A 10,992-nucleotide genomic window follows, 5' to 3' on the forward strand; every position below is an offset into this window, starting at 1 on the left:
GGTTTGTTTCATCAAATGTCTCAATTCAACTTGACAGCTTGCTAAAGCAGTTGCATTTAGCATACAGTACACTGATTTAACATAATCAAAATCATGTGATGTGTCAAATCAATTTTGATTGACAAATTTGACAGGATTTTTGTTTAATCCAATAAGTTTTAGACTGTCAAATAACACACACTACGTATTGAAAGCCATACCTGGAGCTTTCGTCTGTATATCACTGACTTCATCAGAAGAATGATTTCTACTGTTGGGAAACGTTAACACCACTAATTGTCTTCTTATTTATTATCAATGTATAATTATGTGTAACAGCATAACAACATACTTGATTCGCAATTAAAATATTTAATAAATACAGGTATCTTGCAGGTTTCTAATTTTCTTTCGCAAACTATTTTTGAATAGTTAAAATTTTGTCGCCACTAAAAAACTAGCCATTTTGTAGCAATTCTAAAATCACAGTCTAAACTGCATACACTTAGCTCTATAGTTACAATATGAATGCAAATATTAGAATGCATCATGTTATATCATCCATTTTTTTTTATTTAAACATTCAAATAACACATAACACAGTACATATATAAAAAGGTATGTGGTATTGTGTGGAGATACAAAACACTTCACATCATTTATTTGCACATAAAATAATAGTTACAAAATAAGTAAAACTAAAACACAATCATCAACCTACATTTCAAGAATATTTACGTATATGAAATTACTAAGTGGTGTTATTGTATTACCTTTTACAAAATTAACATTGCTGGTTTTGTACTAGCCATAAAACATTTATCATGGATTAACAAGTAACAACCAATTTATTAATTACACAATAGAACGGAAATCATATTAATTACATTATGCATTTACTAAACAAGCTATTTGCTACTGTTAAGAATTACACTATCTTACTAAAAATGATCACAGGTACTTAGTGCTTTTACATACTTGTGGTAAGTTTTGTATTACTAGTTTGACAATTATCGGCAGACACTTGTCGATATACAGACAAAATTTGCATGGGAACTTCCTTTTTTTTCAGCATAATTGCCTTCAAATTGTTAATTTAACAACCCTTTGACATTGTTTGCACATCTGATCTTATTATACAATAGCTGATTTTTGTTTATAGATAGACATATATAGACTTTTCGAAGTTCTATAAAAGTTCACACATGTTCCATCCAAGTAAACAAGCAGAACCAATAAAGATCACCACAGATAATAACTGTGTGTATAGCTTGGAAATTTGATAGATCAGGAATCCCTCCTTTGTTGATTTCTGTAAACCAAAACTGTCAGTTTTGCTGGATAGAATGGCTTGTATGATGCTCAGCTCTTGTGTTCGGCTTCGCAGAACAGCTTCTAAAAACGGAAAACCAACAAATATCTTAAAATTTGATCAATAATGCAGACAATTTATAAATGTCTTGTTTTTTGTTGATTTCGAATCTGGAAGATTTTTTACGTAAGATTGTAGTACGAAAATCCAACGGTATCGGATTTTGTGGTTTTAGGCCTAAACTAATTATAGTGATATGTAACCTTTCGGGATATCGGTAAAGTGCGAGCAGACGAGGTGTAAATACGTTAAAAATTAAAGCTAAAAGACTAAAAAGTTAGATCGGAATATCTTTAAATTTTGTGAATAAATGTGTTTCTGGTGGATAACAACGACAACTTACCAGAATATTGCTCATAATCACACGTAAAACGTCTTTCTGAGACATTGTGTACACACCGGTCTTACTCGCAATAACGAAGTGACGTCACCATCTATGTATAGAATGCTTTTTGAGAGCGAATGAAAATGCGTCACATATTCTGACAAATAAACAGTAGGGTGTCGTTATTGAAATACCGCGAGAATACTGGAAGAATAGAGATGCCAACTATAATGTTTAAAACAAATAATTTTTTAACAAGCGTTTGTGATTTGTCAGGATAATAATAACAATAAGATATCGAAAAGATCAAAGCAAATAAATTCGACAGAAATCTAAGATTCGGCAATATATTTAAGACGGGTTATGTTCACTTAAATTGTGTTTGGTAAAGACTGTAACTATATGTAGTGAACCAGTCTTCGGCTTATACTCACTGAAGAAGAGCATTCAGGGGAGATAATTGAGTAATGACTTAATTCTGGAACGGTTGCGAAGAAAAACAAATAATGCGAGAATATTCAGTGCGATTCGCTACACAATTATGATGTCATTGATATAACTTTTCCTGAGGTATGTATTTACATGTGATTTAGCATATGTCAAAGTGTTTTTGATTTGTTCAAGGCCATAAATAGCATCGCGAAAATATATGTCGCGTGGCAAATTTTTTTGAGACGTATCCATATGTGGTATTCTTATGTAATTTTATGTCTAAATTCCCATATGTATGAACGGTCAACGCCCGCTTCGCGGGCTTTTGCCCGTATAATAAGTAGTTATTTGTAATAATGCCGGAATATGTGAAAAAAATAACTATATCGATTAGTATTAAAATTCAGTGCATTTTATGTGTCTTAATAATTAATTAAAAAAAAAGTAAGTTGAGTCCTGAGTGAGTAAAAGCAAAGACCTATAGAATACATTTTATAGGTCTTTGGTAAAGGTGACTGGGTGATTTTTTATGGTTGTTTCTAGGGAAGCCTCAAACAAATTTTACCAATTAAATAGATCTAATTATAATTGTTTTTATAAGTGCCTGAAATTTTTCTTTCATTAATTGAGATCCTTGAAAAATTGAGTAAAAGCACAGCTTTGATGTTCTTTGATGGTCATTTTAAGTGGAATAGTTATGATTTTTAATGAAGAATAATAACTTTATTCAAATTTTAACTGAAACACAAATTATTTTGACTAAATAAATATCATATTGGGATATTTATTTTGAGACAAGTAAATAAAATTGTTATGTAACATTTAAATTATAATGTCCCAATACAGCTAGTATGAACATTTTACATTGATTTGTAGTACTCAGGTGTTACCTCTCAAAAATATTCTTTAAAAATTAAAGGAAACTCAAGGATGAAAATATTTTCAAAACCAGGCAAATAATAGGAAAGTTATGTTTTCGCTAATATTAAGTAACAACACACACCTACCATTAAACAATATATCAGGCAATTATGGTGCAATATACAAGCGTTAATTGGATTAGCAAGTGTATATTACAAGATAACAGCTATTGTATAAAGGGGTACTTATGGTGCAATATACAGGCCCATTAATCAGCATTGATGAGATTAGGTGACATCTTTGAAGGGGGATAGTCATTCATAAGATGAGATTAGCACATTATCATACAAAAACATTTTTAAATAGTTTATCACTGTTTAAATTATTATTAATAAATTGCTTTGAATTGACTTTTTTTATTCATAAAGATATTAATATCAAAAAAAATTTATTACATTTGCTAATTATTTTATTAATAATGAAATAATGTGCAAGGAAAGTTCAATTCTGTTTTAATTTGTCTAAATGAGTTATTAGTAAAAAATAAAATATCAGTGACATCCAATAATTTGATAATAGACATATGAATGCATGAAAAAAAATGTTGACAGATACAAAGTTTATTTATTTATCATATTTAACTGTTACAAGGAAAACAGTTTTGAAATTAATTTAAATTTGATTTTATCTTTTTTCAATTCATCAATTGACCATATTTAATTGGATTAAAAACAACTAACAACTACAATTGCACAACCCTGCCAAGGTTTACTCAAACTGAAATAAGGTGTTAATTGTGTATTCAAAACGGGTCTTGATTACACATTATTCTTGGTTGCATTTGTGTTGAGCAACATGTATAAGATACTCAGTAAGATTTTGAGCATATTCAATTTATTCCACTAGTACACCAACATGCACTTACTAATGATTTACATGCAATCCTTACACAGTTAAACCCTCCAAAAAACAATTCTAAAACCAAAAAAAAACATACAAGCTGCTTCATAGATATTAAAAGTTAATTAAAGACTGAATAAACAAAAAAATAATTTTGATAATAAACAAAGATTATACTTCAACCAAACAATTATAAATTTATTGGGGGGGGAGGGGGGGGAAACGACTGCACTAAAATGGGGGGGGGAACGTCTGGGGAGGAAACGTCTTGGGGGGGGGGGGAAACGTCTTGGGGAGGAACCGTCTCAGGGGGGAAACGACCGGAAACCATTTAAGGTTACAAAGCACCATTTCTCATTTTTAACGGAACACTGAAGGGATTATAATAAAATGTAACCTGCCAGAATCGGAGCTAGAAACTGCATGTTAACCTACATAATAGGTTGTTTTAAAATACTGTTTCACTTTGCATAAGTTTTAACTCTTTTTTAGTTTATTAAAATTTTGTTCAAGTTTGGTGAACGAACTGTATAAAAACTACATTCGAGTCACAAGTAGGTCAATTCCACAAAAGCGGAAAAAGTAAAGGAAAATGACTAAAAAATTTCTGAGGGCTTTCTTACTTTAACAGATGATTATTTTATTTATGTAACCTGTTTCTAACGAATTCATTTGTCGTCAAATAGTTCGTCCGCATCTGGATATGAGCCTTTTGTATCGGAACAACGAGAGAGAATGTGGGTAGAACTTAATCCAACTGTAGGACAGCTGATTTGAAGCTTTAATCTGTTTCTACGCACACAACAACTATGTCATTTATCGTTAGATTTTAAAATGACTTGGTACATTTGTTCATCATCATGGGACGGTGTGTCATGCGAAACAAGTACGTCGATATCTCCAAGGTCAAGGTCACACTTGGAGTTCAAATGTCATGAGCTTCTCCGGGCCATAACTTTGTCATTTATCGTGAGACTTTAAAATCATTTGGCACAATTGTTCACCATAATTGGACGGTGTGTCATGCGAAAGAATTACGTCGATATCTCGAAGGTTAAAGTCACACTTTGAGTTCAAAGGTAAAAAATGGCCATAAATGAGTTTGTCCGGGCCATAACTATGTCGTTCATTGTGAGATTTTAAAATCATTTGGCACATTTGTTTATCATCATTTGACGGTGTGTCATGCAAAAGAATTACGTCGATATCTCCAAGGTCAAGGTCACACTTTGAGTTCAAATGTCAAAAATGGCCATAAATGAGCTTGTCCGGACCATAACTATGTCATTCATTGTGAGATTTAAAAATTACTCGGAACATTTGTTCAAAATCATTGGACGGTGTGTCATGCGAAAGAATTACGTCGATATCTCCAAGGTCAAGGTCACACTTTGAGTTCAAAAGTCAAAAATGGCAATAAACGATCTTGTCCAGTACATAACTATGTTATTCATTGTGAGATTTTAAAATTACTAGGCACATTTGTTCACTATCATTGCACGGTGTGTCATGCGAAAGAATAACGTCGATATCTCAAAGGTCAATGTCACACTTGGAGTTCAAAAGTATAAAAAAATGGCCATAAATGAACTTGTCCGGGCGATAACTATGTCATTCATTGTGAGATTTTAAAATGACTCTGTACATTAATTTTGTTCACAGTCATTAAACGGCGTGTGATGCGAAAGAATTCAAATGTCAAAATGGCCATAAAGGATAATGGCATAATAATTCTTAAAACTCGCCATAAATTAGCTTCTCTTGTTTTGTGAAGACAGCATTCTGTGTCAATGCAGTATGTGGGGGTATACGTCACGTTTGTGACAAAGCTCTAGTTAATGGGCTACTCATCAACATTATTGTCAGATGAATACTCATAGAAGATGTTTTGGGTAACTTTATGTTTTGATTGACGGACTGGGGTCAAAAATTCATGGCTTGGCGGGGCTAACACAAGCCCCTCAACCACCTTGTAGAAAAAGATCAAACTGTTCGACTTCCTTCTTTTCTGTAGTGGAGGATATTCATACCTTCGAGCATTTTGTGGCAAAGACCGGCGAGGAATTTTTCAAGTTTGTCAACGTCTTTTGTAGGGTGGGCCCAATCAAATCGAGCGTTATTGAAGGGTTGATTTTTTCAAGGCAATATAGGCTGTATTACGACAGAATTCAGGGCAGCGTTTGGGATTATGCCTAAGGAAACCAAGTGTGGAAAAAGCTTTTATAATGATGTCATTGATGTGTGAGGTCCAATTTAGTTCGTAAAGCGAGACTATACGATTTTTATATCTGTTAAATTGTAATACATTGATAAAAATGTTACAATAACACAAAAAGTCAAGAATAATTATACACTGAAGACGAATTTCATAAAATGCAGCAAAGACAAATTAGCGCCCCGAGTCGATTGTGACGAAGATATTTCGTACATATTTTCCTACAATAACCGAAGCATTCGTCTTTTTATTAGGATCGGAGTTAGTGTTCGTGTGTCGTATGAATAGATATCGTTGCAGGAAATTACAATGATCCGTTAAACTAAATTTAGATTCACATAGTACATACATGATATACATGCTGGCGAATTCGACTAAACATACATTTTCGATCTCAGAATTAAATATCTGGCTTATTTCGCAATTTTCGGCACATGTTATTCTTAACTTTTATTTTAATTTATATTGAAATATATGTATAATGAGTTGTTTTTTTTACACATTTTATATAAATTCATAAATATTGGACAAAATCGTTAAGTCTCGCTTTAAGATATTGAACCAACCCAAGGTATGGGTTTCCGGAACAAGTTTGAGGATTTAATTTTTTATCTGGTAAACTTTTGAGGATTCCTGGTTTGTGGTCAGAATGTAACATTTTTTGCGTTGAAGAGCATTCCCCATGTGTTGGCCCAGACGTTTAGTTAGTTCAGGTCTTGATGAAAGATATCATGGTCCTTGCGACTTCTGAGTGTGCGGTATAAAAGGAAATCGTCTCCATTTAGGCGGATGGAGGAACAAACCAAATCTGTCAGATAATTGATGTGGTAGAGAAAAAGAAGGGAGTCTAGTACTGTACCTTGGGGTACAACGGAATTAACAGTAGCTGGATTGGATTTATCGCTTTCTTCAACAACTTTCATACTTCTGTCTGCGAGGAAGCTCCCGGGCAGTGGTTGATGTTACGAGTGAAACCATGCTGCTCTAGCTTATGTAAAAAAAATATGTTGGACAGTATCGAAGGCCAGGATAGCCATAGTCATATTTCATAAGTAGGCCATTAACAGTGATCAGCAATTGTGTTTCACATGAGTATAACGATCAGAATCCATGATGGGAAAGGATGTGTTGACACATGATGCGCTCTAGTAGCGTGCATGTTACGCAGTTTATGAAAACAGGCTATAGTGTTCGGCTAGATGGATATTGCCTTTTTAGAAACGTATGAGACGAACGCGTCTTTCAAATCCCGAGGACATTTTCCTGAGTCAGTTGATGTTTTGAAGATGGTTGATAGTGCAGGTGCTCACTGACTGGCACATGTCTTTCGTACTGAGTTCGGGGTCTTGTCTAGTTCTTGAATTAAGCACGTTTGGTGTTTCTAAGGAGTTGCTCAACGCCAATTGTGGTGATGCTGAGTGGTGGTGTAGGTGAACGACAACCCTTTGTAGTGTCAGGAAGATTTGTGTCTCCTGTATCCCTACTTAACGCAGGCTCGAACTGATCAACCAGTAACTGGGATTTGTCTTTACTGTCACAAGTCTTCCAACCCTTTTCAGTGGTGTGGTGAACTTTCTTTACTTTAGCAACATTGACCTTTAAATAAGTTAACACAAGACACTAGTTCAACTTTCAATCACTTTTAATTTCCAGTTCTTGATTCTCAGCAAATCACTTTTCTTTTACATAAATTTACTTTTCTTATTTCCCACTATTTCTAAAATAATAAATTCAACTGTTCAAGGTAATCTTTAACATACAATCCCTTTTTAATACCTTTTCTTATTCTCCCTTGTCCAAGCACATGGCGTGGTATTTATACAATAATTTCCGTCTTAATAACTAACATCTCATGAAAAGCAAGATAAGCATGACTTACATGTAAAGTGCCATATGGAGCAATATAACATAGTACAATTATTCCGCCTAAATATGATTTTATCGCCAAAATAACTAGGTCGAAGATTGAGCAAAGACATATAACCTGTTGTTACATATCAGACGGAGCAAATTTACATAACAATATTAATGTTTCATATACAATGTATACAAAATCGTGGCATTCACGACATTCCCGCCGACAAAATGAACACATATTTTAAACAAGGTAAAACGATACTTTCATTAAATGTACACAATATTGCATTTTATACAAGTCCATTTCTTCTTTACCTTTCTCTTCGTCTTTGAGCATTAATCGTCTTATGGAAGTCCTATCTAACATTGAAAATTAATCACATTTCACTAGTTTTTTTCCTATTTTTATAGTCAAAGAGTTTCTTGATTTCACGTGTAGCATATTTTGCTGATTGTCTTTGAGATCGTGATCTTTGAATCACATTGTCTAGTTCATCTGGAATGTTATTGTTGTCGCGCGATTTGTTATTCGAACCATTGCATTCCAACGGGTACAACAGGTTGAACGGTCTTCCAATAACAGTTTTTGACGGCCATTCCACTTTTGCTGATCGAACAATACCGTCCCTGCTTTTCACCAGATTTACGACTCGACCAAGTTTCCAGCTCCCTCTATCCACGTTATCCTTGATCTGAATAATATCACCTACACTTGGGCTAGACTTGGACAACACTTTTCCTGCTTTCAGTTGTGTTTGGTTACGTTCATTCAAGCTAGTAAGGTATTCCTCATGCCAAAGCCGCCATAACTCATATAACGTCTTTTGTCCTTTCTTCCATATTTTAAACAATTTATTTTTCGTACTTTCACTTGGGTTGTACTCCTCATCCTGACATTCTAAATCAAGTTCTGGAATTCCAGTGATTAGGTTTAGAGTCAAAAAAAAATGTGGAGACAGGGGAATATTTGAATTTACGTCATCTTCCACATAAACTAATGGTCAAGAATTTACTATTGATTCAACTTCCTTGATGAGGGTTTGTAACTGAATCATTGTTAACAATCGTCTTACAATTGACTTGCGCATTGAACGTTTCACAACTCCCACTAGTCTTTCAAAGAAACCGCCCATCCACGGGGCAATTTCCTCAATGAATTTTCACTTTATTCCATGTTAACACATACGAATGAACATCCTCACTTTGAACTACATTATTCCAAACATATTCGATAACTTGTTTTGAAAGTTAAAATTGAGCTGCGTTATCACTCAACACTTCTGAGGGTACACCCCGTTGTGACACAAACCGTCCAAATCCAATAAGAAACTCCTCTGAAGTCATATCCTGAATAACCTTTAAGTGAATAGCACAGGGTCGTGTTGTCATGCACGTAAATAAACATAGCCAAACTTTTTTCAATCCCTCACTGGTCTTTATCTGTAGTGGACCAAGATAATCGAGTCCTGTTTTCGAGAATGCTGGATATTAGTTCACTCTTGTACTGCAGAACGACCATGTGTTATCCAAAATTTCTGTCTCGTTTTGCTAAAGTTTGGGAAACTCCTGAATTCAAACACTCTTTGTGATTTTGTTTTATAACTAACTTAGTAAAACGTTCACTATGCGGTAAAAGTAGTGGGCGTCTCGCTCTTTCAACCATACCCGAATTGTTCAGGCTCCCTCTGCACCGAATTATCCCATTATCATCAATATCCCAGTTGCTTCTGTAACTGAGTTGATTTCTTTGCAAGTATCGCACTATAATCCTTGTGGTAATATTTTCTTTGTATGTAACGTATCCACATGATTTCAGCTTCTTAAATATCTTCACTTTTAATATGTTTACTTTTGCACTGGACTTTCCTAAGTTTCCGTATGAATAATAACACAAGCGCCGTAACCTTCAACATCTTTCCTAAGGAAGAATATCTCTCGATAGCCATCCCGAACGGTGGATCGTCTTTTACAGAACAACACTGACTTCCGTCAATATGGATGACTCACGGTTGCTACTTTGTTCCTCGTTAGACAAATCACACATTCCAAATTCACACTCAAGATTCCATGCGCCTGAATTTTCACTGAACAACGTAGGTCCTTTCCATCACAGTTTGTTTCCACTTAAATCTTTCGCACTTGATCCCAAAGTAGCAACATTAGCAGGATTTTCTTTCGTATTTATGTATCGAATATGTACATATCCATGCATTCTAATCTCCACCACTCTATTTTTTACAAATACAGGCACACTTTTGTCACTTTTTATCCATGCAATTGCAACCTGGGAATCACTCCACAAATAGTCTTCCACAATATGCAGCTTTAATTGACTCTTCACGAATCGTAAATATTTGACTCCAATAAACAAAGCTATTAGCTCCAACTTTGGTATTGTTATTTCTTTCACAGGAGCAAGGCGTGTCTTCGCACACAATTAATCCAACTTGGATGAATTTGCACTTTCCTGGTGAAGGTAAACTGCTGCCGAATATAAGCGTTTTGATGCATCACAGAAACACAGCAATGTGTATCTAACATCCTTGTAATCAATTGATATATTTCTTTCAACTTTGTAGTCACTTACGTTTTCAAGGTCCTTTTTTGGCTTTGTCCATTGATTCTGAATCTCAATATCTTCAATCTCCTCATCCCACTCTACACCTCTTTTCCACAATTCTTGAATGAGCAGCTTTCCTCACAATATAACAGTTGAGAACAATCCCATTGGATCAAACACAGAAGCGACTGTCTTAAGAACATTCCTTTTTGTTGTTGGTACATCTTTCTCTTTGATTTTCTGTAACGACAAGGTATCAGACTTATGATTCCATGTATGACCTAAAACTTGTGTTTCTTTCAACTCCGCTCTGTCAGAAGATGGTATACTTTCATTCAACAGATCACTATTAGATAACCATTCCCTTAAACTCATCGATGCTTCATTGAACATACGCTTTGCCTTTTGATAGATCTCGATGCCTTGTTTGTCATTGCTTGCTCCATTTATGGTATTATCTACATAAATATCACGTTTTAATTGCTCCGCAA

Source organism: Dreissena polymorpha, chromosome 13 (assembly GCF_020536995.1).
Source record: "Dreissena polymorpha isolate Duluth1 chromosome 13, UMN_Dpol_1.0, whole genome shotgun sequence".
Classification (NCBI taxonomy): Eukaryota; Metazoa; Mollusca; class Bivalvia; order Myida; family Dreissenidae; genus Dreissena; species Dreissena polymorpha.